At 40.1% G+C, this 18,238-nt stretch overlaps 1 protein-coding gene across 6 annotated transcripts in view; it reads left to right on the top strand.

The window, feature by feature from the left end:
* LOC139393177 (stromal interaction molecule 1-like) overlaps nt 1-18,238 on the top strand; it is a 116,560-nt gene that overhangs the window by 65,464 nt on the left and 32,858 nt on the right. The window lies entirely within an intron of this gene.

The raw sequence follows: 18,238 nt of genomic DNA, 5'->3' as shown, positions 1-18,238 counted from the left end.
TGCACTGCAGTACTTAATGCAGCTGGTGGCCACACCAGATACTGACTGTTACCTTTTGATTTTGACCCCTCCCTTTTGTTCATAGACACATTATTCAATTTCTGTTAGTCACATGTCTGTGGAACTTATTCAGTTTGTCTCAGTTGTTGAATCTTATGTTCATGCAAATATTTTCAAAAAAATAAACGCAGTTGACAGTGAGAAGACGTTTCTTTTTTTGCTGAGTTTACATGATTCCATATGTGTTATTTCATAGTTGTGATGTCTTCAGTATTATTCTACAATGTAGAACTATTTTAAAATAAAGAAAACCCCTTGAATGAGTTGGTGTGTCCAAACTTTTAATTATCTAATCCCAGAGAACAACACTTTCATAATCTTCAAGCAGTGTTGGACAAGCTAAGAGAAGCTGGTCTGACTGTGAACATGAAAAAGAGCAACTTCTGCCAAACCTGCCTGAAGTTCCTTGTCATATTGTGTCCGCTGATGTGTCCTCCATGTTGATCCTGAAAAGACCAAGGCTGTACAAGACTTCCCTGTGCCAACCACCCTCAAGGCCCTTCAACTGTAGTCCGGATGACAGGATGGTACCATCAGTTTGTGTCAAACTTCTCCCTGGTAGCAGAACCACTCAACGTGGAAAGGACCAAAGTTCCGATGGACGGCAGACTGCCCGACCTCCTTTGAAACCCTGATGCGACACCTTATCACACCTCCCAGTTTGGGTCATCCAACTTTGATTGTCCTTTTGTTGTTTACACTGATCCAAGTGATGTTGGAGCTGTTGCTGTCCTAGTCCAACGGACTGTAATTGGCACTGAAGAAGTGTTGGTGTTCGCCTGTTGAATGGAGCGAAACGGAACGATTCCAAAGCCAAACAAGAGTGTCTTGCAGTTGTCTGGGCTTTGGAAAGGTGGAAGAACCTGGAATGAAGATGCTTCACTGTCAATTCCTCCTTGTGTAGGTGTTCAAGACCAACAAACCAAGCAACCGACTCTTCAGAGGGGCTCTATGGTTGCAAGAGTTACAGTAATGAAAAGTACAATACTGTTCCAGGTTCCTTAAGGCCTGTTACCCCTCAACTGAAGAATTGGAGAAAATTGAGCACAGCAAGGTCCTGATATGTCTTTGAAGAGGAAAATTATGAGGAGGCTTTTGTCGGATTCCGGGACCAAGAAGTCTCACACTTGAAGGCCTGTTACACCTCAGCTGAGAAGAATGAGCACCGCCAAGTCCTGAATATCTTTGGAGTGGAAAGTGAGGGGGAGACTTATGTTTCCCAGACCAAGATGTGGCTTCCACAGTAGTGGTTGGCTTTTTTCAAGAGGGGGTGTGCGAAGGCCCCAAATTACGTCTGACTGTCTCAGTGCTTCTCCTTTATTTCCCCATTAAATTGATAGCATTAGCTGCGCAAAGATGGTTAAACCCTCAGTTCCATGGCTCCTTTTAGATCTTTTTGTTGTATTTAACAGTGTGCATTGTAGCAGTGTTATAAGATTAACAATGATCGGATCCACTCATTTCTATTGATGGACAACTACAAATCTCCGTTGGTATCATCTGGTCTCTGGGGCTCGATCTGTTGGCGGATTAGATTGACTGACCGACCGACTACAACTTTTCCCAAGCGGTATTTAATTTGTTTTTATTGTGTTTTACTCCGTTGGGTTATGTGTTCAGTTGTTGGTGAAAAGATAGTGAATCCTTATCATTGCTATTCCTGTGTGGAACAGGTGGTTATTGCATTCTGAATGTATGAATGGACAATTGCTTGCGAATAAGGTCACTTGAGGTTCACGCCAATCATTTACCGGCCCGGACGCATTTTTTTATGCCCGAGGTATGGGACATTTACAAGTGAACCTAAGGTATTATTATTATGTGACTGTTGTTTGTTAGATAATTTATGTTGAATATTCAATCAATGCAAAAGAACAGTTGTTTTTAAAGTTATTTTAAGTTAAGGGTTTATGCAAAGTGTATTTTACAACATTTACTTTTACATAAGTCCTTTGTTTTGTTCTAGACTATGACCGACAGATGAGACCGACTCACAAAACAAAAGAAAACATACCATTTCTCTTTTAGGCCGACATACCTGCCACCCCTACTAACCTCAAGTCAAAACTGTTAACATATGATGTAGTTTGGATTTCAAAATGTATTGCATACTAAATAGATATTTCAATCGGTGTGTGAGTTCAATCGTCCATTCTCCGCTATGTCATCCCCATTATAGGGTATTCATTCCCCTTGACTTATTCCATTTTGTTGTGTTACAGCCTGAATTCAACATGGATAATTGCATTTTTTTTCACCAATCTACACACAATACCCCTTAATGACAAAGTGAAAACATATATTTTTAGAAATGTTTGCAAATGTATTGAAAATTAAATATAGAAAAATCTCATTTTCATAAGTATTCACACCCCTGAGTCAAATCATATTAGGCAGCAATTACAGCTTTGAGTCTTTCTGGGTAAGTCTCTAAGAGCTTTACACACCTGGATTGTACAATTTTATTGAAGCTCTGTCAAATTGATTGTTGATCATTGCTAGACAACCATTTTCAAGTCTTCTCAGGAACATTCACAGTCTTCTTGGTAAGTAACTCCAGTCTAGATTTGGCCTTGTGCTTTAGGTTATTATCCTGCTGAAAGTTGAATTCATCTCCCTGTGTCTGGTGGAAAGCAGACTGAACCGGATTTACCAATAGGATTTTGCCTGTGTTTAGCTCCATTCCATTTATTTTTTATCCTGAAAAACTTCCTTAACGATTACAATCATACCCATAACATGATGCAGCCGCCGCTATGCTTGAAAATATGCAGAATGGTACTCAGTGTTGTATTTATGACGACTCCGGGTGAGACCCAGATGCAGACACAGGAGGCAGACCGTTCAAATCTCAGATTTATTATACAAGAGGGGGCAGGCAAACGGAACATCAAGGGCAGGCAGAGGTCAGTAATCCAAGGCAGATTCAATACAGGGACAGAATGGAAGGCAGGCTCAGGGTCAGGGCAGGCAGAATAGTCAGAAACGGGAAGACTGCCTCCCGAGTGGCGCAAGATCCTGGTTCGAGTCCAGGCTCTGTCTCAGCCGGCCGCGACCGGGAGACCCATGGGCCGGCGCACAATTGGGCCACCGTCGTCTGGGTTAGGGGAGGGTTTGGCCGGCAGGGATGTTCTTGTCCCATCACGCTCTAGCGACTCTTGTGGCGGGCCGGGTGCAATGCACGGTGACACAGTCGCCAGGTGTACGATGTTTCCTCCGACACATTGGTGCGGCTGGCTGCCGGGTTATGCGGGCATTGTGTCAAGAAGCAGTGCAGCTCGGCTGGGTTGTGTTTCGGAGGACGCATGGCTCTCGACCGTACGGTATTTGGTATTGGTATTTTATTAGGATCCCCATTAGCTGTTGCAAAAGCAGGGAGCTACTCTTCCTGGCGTCCACACAAAACATGAAACATAATAGAGAATGACATAATACAAAAACATTATTAGACAAGAACAGCTCAAGGACAGAACTACATAGATTTTAAAAAAGGCACACGGAGCCTAAATATCAGTACATACACACAAACTATCTAGGTCAAATAGGGGAGAGGTGTTGCTTTATCTGTTTTTTTTATACCAAGTTTGCTGTTTATTTGAGCAATATGAGATGGGAGTTCCATGCAATAAGGGCTCTATATAATACTGTATGTTTTCTTGAATTTGTTCTGGATTTTGGGAATATGAAAAGACCCCTGGTGGCATGTCTGGTGGCATACATGTGTGTGTGTCAGAGCTGTGTGTATGTTGACTATGCAAACAATTTGGGTTGATTTTCAACACATTAATGTTTCTTATAAAAAGAAGTGATGCAGTCAGTCTCTCCTCAACTCTTAGCCAAGAGAGACTGGCATGCATAGTATTAATATTAGCCCTCTGATTACAATGAGGAGCAAAACTTGCCGCTCTGTTCTGGACCAGCTGCAGCTTAACTAGTTATTTCCTTGCAGCAATGGACCACACGAGTGGACAATAATCAAGATTAGACATAACTTGCTTTTTGGAGTGTGGTGTCAAAAAAGCAGAGTCTCTTTATTACGGCTAGACCTCTCCCATCTTTGCAACCATTGAATCTATATGTTTTGACCATGACAGTTTACAATCTAAGGTAACGCCAAGTAATTTAGTCTCCTCAACTTGTTTAACAGCCACACCATTCATTACCAGATTCAGCTGAGGTCGAGCACTTAAGGAATGATTTGTCCAAAATACAATGCTCTTAGTTTTAGAGAAGTTTAGGACCAGTTTATTACTGGCCACCCATTCAAAAACAGACTGCAACTCTTTAAGGGTTTCAGTGACTTCATTAGCTGTGGTTGCTGATGCGTATATGGTTGAATCATCAGCATACATGGACACACATGATTTGTTTAATGCCAGTGGCAGGTCATTGGTAAAAATAGAAAAAAGTAGAGGTCCTAGAGACCTGCCCTGCGGTACACCACACTTTAATGGAAGCGCCTGTAATGTCAAACATGTAATGAAAACCCATTGAGTTCTATTAGATAGATAGCTCTGAATCCACGATATGGCAGAGGTTGAAAAGCCTCAGCACTTAAGTTTTTTCAACAACAGTTTATGGTCAATAATATCAAAGGCTGCACTGAAATCTAATAGTACAGCTCCCACAATCTTTGTATCAATTTCTTTCAACCAATCATCAGTCATTTGTGTCAGTGCAGTACATGTTGAGTGCCCTTTTCAATAAGCATGCTGAAAGTCTTTTTAATTTGTTTACAGAGAAATAGCATTGTATTTGGTCAAACAATTTTTTTTCCAGCAGTTTGCTAAAAGCTGGCAGGAAGCTTATAGGTCTGCTGTAAAGGCTGCTTTACCATTCTTGGGTAGCGGAATTACTTTGGCTTCCCCCCAGACCTGAGGACAAAGGCTCCTCCAGACTCAGATTAAAAATATGACAGATAGGAGTGCCCATAGAGTCAGCTACCATCCTCAGTAGCTTTCCATCTAAGTTGTCAATGCCAGGAGGTTTGTCATTATTGATCGATAACAATCATTTTTCCACCTCTCCCACACTAACTTTACAAAATTCAACTTGCACTGCTTTTCTTTCATTATTAGTTTTTGTTATGCATGAATATAATTGCTCACTGTTTGTCGTGGGCATTTCATGCCTGAGTTTGCCCACTTTGCCAATGAAATAATCATTAAAATAATTGGCAACATCAAATGGTTTTGTGATGAATAAGCCGTCTGATTCGATGAAAGATGGAGTTGAATGTCTTTCTGCCCATAATTTAATTTAAAGTACTCAAGTTTTTTTCCATCATTCTTTATATCATTGATCTTGACTTCATAATAAAGTTTCTTCTTCTTTTTGTTGAGTTTAGTCACATCATTTCTCAATTTGCAGTAAGTCAGCCAGTCAGATGTACAGCCAGACTTATTAGCCACTCCTTTTGCCCCATCTCTTACAACCATACAGTTTATCAATTTCTCATCAATCCATAGAGCCTTAACAGTCAGTTTCTTAACAGGTGCGTGTTTATCAATAGTTGCAAGAAGAAATGTCATAAATTCATCAAGTACAGCACCTCATTAATCACATCAGACCAACAAATATTTATAACATCATCCACAGCGATGGGACAAGACTCTTAACTACCAATTGGATACCATGAAATTGGGGAGAAAAGGGTGTGTATATATATATATATATATATGTGTGTGTGTATATATATATATATATATATATATATGTGTATGTATGTATATATATATATATGTGTGTGTGTGTGTGTGTGTGTGTGTGTGTGTGTGTGTGTGTGTGTGTGTGTGTGTGTGTGTGTGTGTGTGTGTGTGTGTGTGTATATATATACATTTAAAAAACGAGAAGACTAGAAAACAAAACTTGAGAAACAGGAAAACACACTGGAACAACCTGACAAGACAAAACTAACTGGCACAGACAACCAGAAAACGCAGGTATAAATATACAGAAGATAATGGGGACAAATTGGAGACACCTGGTGGGGGGTGGAGACAAGCACAAGACAGGTGAAACAGATCAGGGTTTGACAGTATTTGATTTGCCCCAAGCATAACACTTTTTGCAGTATTACTTTAGTGCCTTGTTTCTAACAGGATGCATGTTTTGGAATATTTTTATTCTGTACAGGCTTACTTATTTTCACTCTGTTAATTAGGTTAGTATTGTGGAGTAACTACAATGTTTTTGACCCATCCTCAGTTTTTTCTGCAACTGTTTGTCACCATTGACCTCATGGTGAAATCCCCGAGCAGTCTCCTTCCTTTCCGACAACTGAGTTAGGAAGGACGCCTGTATCTTTGTAGTGACACCATCCAAAGTGTAATTAATAACTTCACCATACTCAAATGGATATTCAATGTCCCCCCATCTACCAAAAGAAGCCCTTCTTTGAGACCCATTGGAAAACCTCCCTTGTCTTTGTGTTTGAATATGCTGGACTGAGAGACCTTACAGATATCTCTGTACCCTACATATAGAATTGAGGTATTCGTTAACAAATCATGTTAAAGACTATTATTGCACACGGAGTGAGACCATGCAACTTATTATGTGACTTGTTAAGGACATTTTTACTTGTGAACTTTATTTAGGCTTGCCATAACAAAGGGTTTGAATACTTATTGACTCAAGTCATTTCAGCTTTACATTTTGTATTCATTTGTAAATATATATAAAAAAACATAATTCTACTTTGACATGAGGTGGTATTGTGTGTAGGCCAGTGACAAAATAAATCTCAATTGAATCCATTTTAATTTCAGAATGTAACAACAAAACGTGATGCACGTGCAAAGAACGTGTATGAGGGTGCTAGCCTCCTTTTAGCCTGCCTGTGATTGGTCTGAGTCAGCACGTAGTCCTGTGTGAAGACAAATGTAGGAGTCAGAATGGGTCACTATTTATTTCATTAAATATCTCGCAAACTTTTAAATAATTAATTGGGGATCGAACTTGATCATAATAAACACATTTTTGTGGCCAAAACGTCCGTCTAAAAATGCTGGAGGGGGGGCCGTTCTCCCAATCGTAATTTACATAGGCTTTCTAGAGCAGACCAGGGCTTTTGACACCGCTTGGTCCAGCAAAGCTGGTGACTTCACACTCCAGACCGGACATTGGGGGCCTGCTGTCAGTGCTTAGTGACGTGGGGTTCTGTCTGAGGCCCTTACATGGGAAAAGACCAGCCAGTTCTCTGAGAATACAGCCAGACTGTCTCAAACCATAACACACACACACTGTTTTATTACATTATGTAACCATGGGCCTGCTGCAGGCTCAAATCCTGGTAATGTCAGATCTCTCAAATAAAGATGATGGTCTGTAAGGTTTAGCTCTCTGCAGACAGAGACATCGTTCAGTTCACCTCTGGACCAACCAGGTTATTGCTGTAAAATGTAAATGTTCTCAATAGTATACCTGGCTAAATAAAAGTTAAATGAATGACAGTATGGTCTGGTCTTATAACACATGAAAAACAACAAGAATCACAAGAAAGTGTGGAACTGTAATTTTGCCTACTACAAATGATAAACACAGTGTAATCATTATTTTTAAATGGATGTTTTACTGTCACATACACCGTATACGTGCAGTGCAATGTGTTGTTTTACAGGGTCAGCCATAGTAGTACAGTGCCCCTGGAGCAAATTAGGGTTAAGTGCCTTGCTCAAGGGCACATCAACACTCTCCCTTCTCTCCATGGAGACCATGCAAGTAACACACACACACAGAGAAATGCACACGCAGACACAAACCAGGATCAACCCATAGTTCCACTCTATTCCCTCTAGCTAGTCCCTTTGTTCTCTATGAAAGGGTGTGTCCCCTCTCAAAATATATCTCTCTCTTTCATTCTAGAGATATACCCCCCCCCCTCTCTCTCTCTCTCATAAAATACACACAGTCACGTGCAGGCTCAAAAACATTCACCCCCATTCCCTCAATACCCCCAACTGTCACCCCTTTCTCCTCCCCTCCCCTGCTCTGCCTTCCCTCCCCAGTTTCTCTCCCCTTAATTTCATGTCTGTCTGCTTGTCTGCCTGCCTGTCTGTTTTTGTGACTTTTGATCTCCCAAGGCTGCTCTCTGTCCTCCTGTTGGCTCCCCCTGCTGTTACGAGTTGTAGAACATCCTCCCACTACTTATATGGGCGATATTGGTGTTTTGTTTCTTACTGAAACAGGAAGTAGACTAAACTAAACTACTCATTCCTTATCAGTTATATTGATATGTCCATTTTTAGATAACAGGATTTTTTTGTTTTATTTATTTTCACCAAAGAAAACAAGTGATAGACAACTAGGGCTGACCCCAATTAGTCGATAATAATTAGTTGATAATGACAATAGTTTCTCAATGTATTTGAAAAATCTTTCCAGGTCTCTCCCTTTTGATAACCACTCAGCGTGAAAGGAAAAATGTCATGCTCTGATCCAGTGGAAACATAAAATGGCTTCTTATCAGTGCTTATCAGTGCTTATCAGTGCTTGACTTGGACTGAAATAGGTTCCGGTACTCATTTTGGGTGCTGGTACTGTTTATATTTAGATGCAAGAGCTCGAGAATACTTTTGAGCTAATATTCTATAAGAGGAACAGGAACTCAAGCAGTATAATATTTGAGGTGTCGGTACTCGGCGCCGGTGAGCTCCTGCCCAAATCAAGCACTGCTTCCTATCCCTTGCGCAAATAGACTACAGCTGTGTCTGTCCCGAGCTCACTAGCACAGGAAACTCTGAGGGCCCAGATTATTTTATACAATGTTGCAGGTTCTCTAGCTGCAAACTTTGGGTGCACTCAAATTAATAGTTGAAACGATGTTTAAAGTTTGGCTACACATGGCCTGTCTGCAACAATTCGATTTATACAATATTTATTTTTAATCCAGATCATTTTTACCTGCAGGCTGCAAAAAAAAATGACTTTATATAGGCTATTTTTACATTGTTGGCAATGGCAATAGAAGTTACTTTTTAGGTTTGTATAATTTTCATTTAGATTTGGATCAAATTTTGATTAAGCATATGAAACTGATTTTGAGATATGAAGACATTATTATAAATTAAATTAAACTGTTTCAAAGTATTTGCATATGAAAACCATAAGGGGCACCCTCTGTAGAAATGTCACCAGAGGAGATGGCTGCTGTTCTACGGTCTCCTAACCAATTGTGCTATTCTGTGTTTTTTTCTGGATCACCTGTACTCCACACACAGAGACGCGTACAAAGCTCTCCCTCTCCCTCAATTTGGTAAATCCGACCACAACTCTATCCTCCTGATTCCTGCCTACAAGCGAAAATTAAAGCAGGAAGCACCAGTGACTCGGTCTATAAAAAAGTGGTCAGATGAAGCAGATGCTAAACTACAGGACTGTTTTGCTTTCACAGCTTGGAACATTTTCCGGGATTCTTCCGATGACATTGAGGAATACACCACATCAGTCACTGGCTTTATCAATAAGTGCATTGGGGACATCATCCCTACAGTGACTGTACGTACATACCCCAACCAGAAGCCATGGATTACAGGCAACATTCGCACTGAGCTAAAGGGTAGACCTGCCGCTTTCAAGGTGCGGGACTCTAACCTGGAAGCTTACAAGAAATCCCGCTATGCCCTGCAACGAATCACATTGGTATCATCAGCAAAGAGAATGGGAAGTACAGTAGAAACCCCAGCAGCAAGGTCATTGATATACACTGAACACATTTCGTGCACAAATGTGTTTATCCCTGTTACTGAGCATTCCTCATTTGCCAAGATAATCCATCCACGTGACAGGTGTGGCATATCAAGAAGCTGATTAAACAGCATGATCATTACACAGGTGCAACTTCTGCTGGGGACAAAAGGCCACGTTAAAATGTTCAGTTTTGTCACACAACACTATGCCACAGATGCCTGAAGTTCATAGGGAGCGTGCAACTGGCACGCTGACTGCAGGAAAGTCCACCAGAGCTGTTGCCAGAGTATTGAATGTTCATTTCTCCACCATAAGCTGCCTCCAACGTTGTTTTAGAGAATTTGGCAGTAAGTCCAACTGACTTCACACCTGCAGACCATGTGTAACCACGCCAGCCCAGGAACTCCACATCCAGCTTCTTCAGCTGTGGGATCATCTGAGGGGGGTGGGGAGGAGTGCTGAGGAGTATTTCTGTCTGTAATAAAGCCCTTTTGTGGGGAAAAACGAATTCTCATTGACTGGGCCTGGCTCCCCAGTTGGTGGGCCTATGCCCTTGCAGGCCCTGTCTTGCCAAGTTAAATAAAGAAAGGTAAAATACAAAATGTCTGCACCTCTGCCCAGTCATGTGAAATCCATACATTAGGGCCTAATTTATTTATTTCAATTGACTGATTTCCTTATATGAACTGTAACTCAGTAAAATCTTTGAAATCTTGCATTTATATTTTTGTTCAGTATAGGTTAAGAATTACAATGTGGCACGCCACAGGATATCTTTACCCTGGTAATGCATAAACATAAATATATAGCCAATTATATGTATAATCTTGAAAACCGTAATAATGCAATTTAGAAGGTAATCTTTTTTAATAATAAGGTTCGAGGGGGGTGTGGTTTATGGCCAATATACCACAGCTAAGGGCTGTTCTTACACACGACGCAACGCGGAGTGCCTGGACACATCCCTTAGCCGTGGTATATTGGCCATATAACACAAACCCCCGAGTTGCCTTATTGCTATTATAAACTGTTTACCAATGTAATTAGAGCAATAAAAATAACTATTTTGACATACCTGTGGTATACGGTCTGATATATCACGGCTGTCAGCCAATCAGCACCCAGTTTATTCATGGTAAACCATGTCAAACACTTAGGATGAATCTAAAAAGATGCCAAGAGAGTATTTATTGTTGTTCAGGGCTGTAAAGATTTTATTTTTTTAAGTTATACAAAGTAGCCATATCTGTGGAGTAAGTTTTACAAAAAACATATTGGTGTTCATTATAGAAGACAGTGTTGATTTTAAATGTTTCAACTTTCTCTTATACACAAATTATTTGATTTTAAAAAAACATGATGGGGATAACTTTGGTCATTTTCAAATCTTTAAGAACAATACCAGTTTGCATATATTTGGTGAAGATATACGTTAGAGGCTCAGTAATAGAGGAAGACACTGATTTCACCAAAGAGGCACCAATCTCATCAGGACCTGCTGCTGTTACCAATTACCTCCATCACCTCCATTACATCAGGAGGATCAAACTGAAGCAGAGAAGGGAAATGTCCCTTAATGTAATCCAAGGGATTTACATCTGTTTTCTCTATTTTCTTAGACAGAGAGGAACCCACATTCCCCCCCCAAAATGATAAAATTCACATGAAACAACATCAGGATCACTATAGGTCTTATTTCCAACAATACATTGAGATGGGATAGTTGTACATGCCTTTCTCTTATTTAGTTGATTGATGAATTTCCTTAGTTGACTTTATATTATTTAAGGATTCTTGGAATTTGTATATATATTTTTGGAGATATCCAAAGTACAGTTGAAGTCGGAAGTTTACATACACTTAAGTTGGAGTCATCAAATTTATTGTTAACAAACTATAGTTTTGGCAAGTTGGTTAGGACATCTACTTTGTGCATGACACAAGTCATTTTTCCAACAATTGTTTACAGACAGATTATTTCACTTATAATTCACTGTATCACAATTCCAGTGGGTCAGAAGTTTACATACACTAAGTTGACTGTGACTTTAAACAACTTGGAAAATTCCAGAAAATTATGTCATGGCTTTGGAAGCTTCTGATAGGCTAATTGACATAATTTGAGTCAATTGGAGGTGTACCTGTGGATGTATTAAAAGGCCTACCTTCAAACTCAATGCCCCTTTGCTTGACATCATGGGAAAATCAAAAGAAATCAGCCAAGACCTCAGAAGAAAAATTGTAGACCTCCACAAGTCTGGTTCATCCTTGCTAACAATTTCCAAATGCCTGAAAGTACCACGTTCATCTGTTCATCTTTGGCAGCATCATGTTGTGGGAGTGCATTGCTGCAGGAGGGACTGGTGGGTCTTCCAAATGGACAATGACCCCGAGCATACTTCCAAAGTTGTGGCAAAATGGCTGAAGGACAACAAAGTCGAGGTATTAGAGTGGCCATCACAAAGCCCTGACCTCAATCCCATAGAACATTTGTGGGCAGAACTGAAAAAGCGTGTGCGAGCAAGGAGACCTACAAACCTGACTCAGTTACACCAGCTCTGTCAGGAGGAATGGGCCAAAATTCACCCAAGTTGTGGAAGGCTACCCAAAAGGTTTGACCCAAGTTAAACAATTTAAAGGCAATGCTACCAAATACTATACTATGTGAACTTCTGACCCACTGGGAATGTGATGAATGAAATAAAAGCTGAAATAAATAATTCTCTCTACTATTATTTGGACATTTCACATTCTTAATATAAAGTGACCTAAAACAGGGAATTTTCACTTGGATTAAATGTCAGGAATTGTGCAAAACTGAGTTTAAATGTATTTGGCTAAGGTGTTGGTAAACTTCCGACTTCAACTGCAGGTGAGTACATTTGTTCTTGTACTTTTTGTAATTCGTTGAATTCACAGGAGAGGGATTTGTTAGAAACTTTTTATCCAACTTGTTTTTTGTTTTACTGAGGATATTTTGAGACCGGTTTCCAGAACCCTTCTGGTGATCTCTTACGTAGTTTAACCAAGGGAAAGCAGTGGTGAAATACAGAATTGAAAGATGGGAGAAAAGTCTGATAAGCAGACTCCACATCAGCCTGATTGTTAAAAATTCCCTATGAAATCTTATAGATGAGGAAATACAGATGGATGGAGCATAAAGTATTCAACAAGTCAGAGGAACTGGTCAGTCTGTGGTCTTATAGATGAGGAGATACAGATGAACTGGTCAGTCTGTGGTCTTATAGATGAGGGGATACAGATGAACTGGTCAGTCTGTGGTCTTATAGATGAGGAGATACAGATGAACTGGTCAGTCTGTGGTCTTATAGATGAGGAGATACAGATGAACTGGTAAGTCTGTGGTCTTATAGATGAGGAAATACAGATAGATGGAGTATAAAGTATTCAACAAGTCAGATGAACTGGTCAGTCTGTGGTCTTATAGATGAGGAGATACAGATGAACTGGTCAGTCTGTGGTCTTATAGATGAGGGGATACAGATGAACTGGTAAGTCTGTGGTCTTATAGATGAGGGGATACAGATGAACTGGTCAGTCTGTGGTCTTATAGATGAGTAGATACAGATGACTGGTCAGTCTGTGGTCACTGGTCAGTCTGTGGTCTTATAGATGAGGGGATACAGATGAACTGGTCAGTCTGTGGTCTTATAGATGAGTAGATACAGATGAACTGGTCAGTCTGTGGTCTTATAGATGAGGGGATACAGATGAACTGGTCAGTCTGTGGTCTTATAGAAGAGGGGATACAGATGAACTGGTCAGTCTGTGGTCTTATAGATGAGGAGATACAGATGAACTGGTCAGTCTGTGGTCTTATATATGAGGAGATACAGATGAACTGGTCAGTCTGTGGTCTTATAGATGAGGAGATACAGATAGATGGAGTATAAACTATTCAACAAGTCAGATGAACTGGTCAGTCTGTAGTCTTATAGATGAGGAAATACAGATGACCTGGTCAGTTTGTGGTCTTATAGATGAGGGGATACAGATGAACTGGTAAGTCTGTGGTCTTATAGATGAGGGGATACAGATGAACTGGTCAGTCTGTGGTCTTATAGATGAGTAGATACAGATGAACTGGTCAGTTTGTGGTCTTATAGATGAGGGGATACAGATGAACTGGTAAGTCTGTGGTCTTATAGATGAGGGGATACAGATGAACTGGTCAGTCTGTGGTCTTATAGATGAGTAGATACAGATGAACTGGTCAGTCTGTGGTCTTATAGATGAGGGGATACAGATGAACTGGTCAGTCTGTGGTCTTATAAATGAGGGGATACAGATGAACTGGTCAGTCTGTGGTCTTATAGATGAGTAGATACAGATGAACTGGTCAGTCTGTGGTCTTATAGATGAGGGGATACAGATGAACTGGTCAGTCTGTGGTCTTATAGATGAGGGGATACAGATGAACTGGTCAGTCTGTGGTCTTATAGATGAGGGGATACAGATGAACTGGTCAGTCTGTGGTCTTATAGATGAGGGGATACAGATGAACTGGTCAGTCTGTGGTCTTATAGATGAGGGGATACAGATAGATGGAGTGTAAAGTATTCAACAAGTCAGATGAACTGGTCAGTCTGTCCACTATAACGTGACGAAATGTCCAAAAGTTCCGTAACAGTCAGTAGAAACATGTCAAACGATGTACTGAATCAATCTTTAGAATGTTGTTTACATATATCTTGAATAACATTCCAACCGGAGAATTAGAATGACTTCAGATGACCGGTGGAACGCAGGTCCTTCCCCTGTGAACGCGCATGGTGAAAGCATGGTCAACTCGTGGCAGTGACTATTTTCTGTCTCATTCAACCCCCTTCACATTAGAGTCATCAGACAAAGTTCTATTGACTGTTGACATCTAGTGGAAGGCGTAGGAAGTGAAAACTTATCCATATCTCGCTGTAATTTCAATGAGAGCTTGGTTGAAAATCTGCCACCCCCAGAAAAAATATAAACAGGAAGTGGAATTTCTCAGGTTTTTGCCTGCAATATGAGTTCTGTTATACTCACAGACATAATTCAAACAGTTTTAGAAACTTCAGAGTGTTTTCTATCCAATAGTAATAATAATATGCATATATTAGCAACTGAGACTGAGGAGCTGGCCGTTTACAATGGGCACCTTTTCATCCAAGCTACTCAAAACTGCCCCTGCAGCCATAAAAAGTTAAAGACCATGTTATCAGAGTTGATATCCTGCCTAACTAAGAGAGATACACTGTCGGAATCATCCAGAGAATGGAACAGAAACATAGAAGTGCATGCCTCACATTTCCAATACAACCATACATTTGTGTTAGTTTTATCAATAGGGGTGCACTTTCTATGGAATGTACATTGACACAGTCCACAACACCACTGAAGACTTCAGAGGGTTATGACATTTAGAGCAAATCAGTTGACTTTAGCGGAGTCACTTGCCATAGGCCTGCGAGAGGGGGGATGAACTACCAGCTGATCATACTTCAGGTGTGCAATGTTGCCTTTTTTTATTCTTCAATTAGTGGCAGCAGTTATTTTATTTTGGGGCGTACCTATTCCAAGAAGTCTTCATTGATGAAGATTTTGGTTCCCTTCAGGCACTTGGCTCTCCTGAGAATCTTCTCCTTGTCTTTGAACCTGAGCAGTTTCACCACTATAGCGAAGAAAGTGAAATTCGTATGCACCCTCTCCAATTTGGCGAGTTTAAGGTGCAGTGTGAGTTGATCTGCCAGGAGTCTCTTGGCCTTGACTTCTGTGTTTCAGTCTTTACATCCTCAATTCCATCAATTCAAATGTTGTTGTGCCTTGATTGTTTTTTTTTTTTTTGAAAAGTGCTTGTCAAGTGTTGTTTGGAAAATTGCGAAATCCTCAGACATGGTTTTGAATGCGGTCTGGCTGGTTACTCCACCTCCGACTGCGTAAATTCCAAACTGTGTTTAAATTCCATTGCATCCTTAAACAGATCATCAACCCTTTTGTTGGTAGAATCCATCAAGAGTTGCAGGAAGGACTTCAAGTTATTTTCCTGCAGATCTATTTGATATTTATAGAACTCTTTTTGTTAATCGAGCTGTTCATGGAGAGTAGTACTTAATACATATTCCTCTTCTGCATTGAGTTTTGCAGCATTTTCCTGTCTAGTATTATAAGCGTGTTGTGAGCTAAAATGTGTTTGTGAACACAGCCCACACCCCACCTCCCGAAAAATAAGCTACGCAAGTGAAATGGCAAACACACACGAGCAACATGATGATAAACCGATAGAAAGCGGAGAACTTGCAGTATGCGGGGCAGTAAGCCAAAAACACTGGTCAAAGATGCAGTGGTCGGAGCATTCGCTTAATCACAGAATGAGCAGCATGAATGATGTTAGAGTCTTTCCGGGTGAAGAGTAGTGTATTAATCATCCTCTTGGAACTACCCATCCGGGAGAATTGTCATCAACTACACTAATTAGCATAGCGCAAAGGTCAAAAAATATTACTAGAAAATATTAATATTCATGAAATCACAAGTGAAATATAGTGAAACACAGCTTAGCCTTTTGTTAATCACCCTGTCATCTCAGATTTTGAAAGTATGCTTTACAGCCAAAGCAAGACAAGTGTTTGTGTAAGTTTATCGATAGCCTAGCATAGCATTATGTCCAGCTAGCAGCAGGAAGCTTGGTCACGAAAATCAGAAAAGCAATCAAATGAACCGTTTACCTTTGATGATCTTCGGATGTTTTCACTGACGAGACTCCCAGTTAGACAGCAAATGTTCCTTTTGTTCCATAAAGACTATTTTTATACCCAAAATACCTCCGTTTGTTGGTCATGTTATGTTGAGAAATCCACCGGGAAATAGCGGTCACGACAACAAAAAAAAATCCAAATTATATCCATAATATCGACAGAAACAAGGCAAACGTTTTTTATAATCAATCCTCAAGGTGTTTTTCAAATATCTATACGATAATATATCAACCGGGACAATTGGCTTTTCAGTAGGAGCGAGAGGAAAAATGACTACCTCTGTCTTTTACGCAAGAATCACTCTGAGAGCCCTCAGCTGGTCACTTACGCAATGTAGTCGTTTACGCTCATTCTTCAACATAAAGGCGTGAAACTACGTCAAAATGCTGTAGACACCTTAGGGAATACGTAAAAAAAGGAATCTGGTTGATATCCCTTTCAATGGCCAATAGGGGTGCATAGGAACACAACAGTTTCAAAATAAGAGGCACTTCCTTATTGGATTTTCCTCAGGGTTTCGCCTGCAATATCAGTTCTGTTATACTCACAGACAATATTTTGACAGTTTTGGAAACTTTAGAATGTTTTCTATCCTATCCTAGAATGTTTTCTATCCTATCCTTCTGTCCTGAGAAATAGGCAGTTTACTTTGGGAACGTTATTTTTCCAAAAATAAAAACAGTGCCCCCTAGTTTTAAGAGGATATTATTAATCCTCTCTCTATTTCACTCTTTCACTTTTTCTCTGTCTTCCCTTCATCTCCTGTGTTGTGTCTTTACTATCATTAAACTGAAGGCTTTGTTTTTATCAAATATTCTCTGTAATTAGTTACTCGTTTAAACTGAATAATCATGTAACTGTAATTAACTAGGAAGTTGGGGCACCAAGGAAAGTATTCAGATTACAAAGTTATAATTTCCCAATATAACCAATGAATCAATGGTTAATGAATTATTTACTTTACCTCACGTTAGTCTCATTCCAAACGTTGTAAATTGTTGGTTATCTGCACGAACCCAGTTTTCACTATGAGTCACCCTTACATCAATTGTCTTAAATCATTTATTTATTACTAACTAAGTAATTCACAGAAATGCATAAACAAACAGTAAATATGGTTACATGAAATAATAGAATGTGGACTGACCCGGCATGGCGGCTTGTTTGACAAAAGGGGAGTGGGGGTTTGAACAAGAAGTCACTACAGAGGTAATTATAACAATTAAAATGCTAATCCTTTACACATAAACACTCACTCATTCGGGAACAATTGCAATCAACATATATATTTACGCTCAGTGTGTCGTCTTGATCGCTGGTGAAAAGTCTTTCTTTTGAAGAATTGTCCGTCTCTCTCCCTCTCTCTCTCCTGTCTTGGTTAGAGGGGATAGTTCAAAGTGACATTCGTTATAGAATGGATGTTTCGGCGGTTGTCGTTCTTCGCGTTCAATGATACCGAATTCCTAGCTGCAGACTAGTAATCAATATCAAAGACTTGTTCTTATTCTGTCGGTATCAATAGTCTAAGAGTTTAACCACGTGGTATGGTTAAAAAGATTCAGCAATGTTATACACCTTTAGCCCTCTCGTAATTGAGGTAAGCTTGGTCTGCTGATAATTTCTCAAAGTTGGGTTTTATTCGGAATGGCAGAAGAGGGCTTTTCACAGGATGTCTGACCCTAACTGGGCTCAGGGGCGGTCCTCTGATTTAGTTCAAATCAAAAGGGAATTGTATT

This window comes from Oncorhynchus clarkii, chromosome 33 (assembly GCF_045791955.1).
Source record: "Oncorhynchus clarkii lewisi isolate Uvic-CL-2024 chromosome 33, UVic_Ocla_1.0, whole genome shotgun sequence".
NCBI classification, from domain to species: Eukaryota; Metazoa; Chordata; class Actinopteri; order Salmoniformes; family Salmonidae; genus Oncorhynchus; species Oncorhynchus clarkii.
Note: the sequence above shows the minus strand (reverse complement) of the source record. Positions and strands in the feature narration are given on the sequence as shown.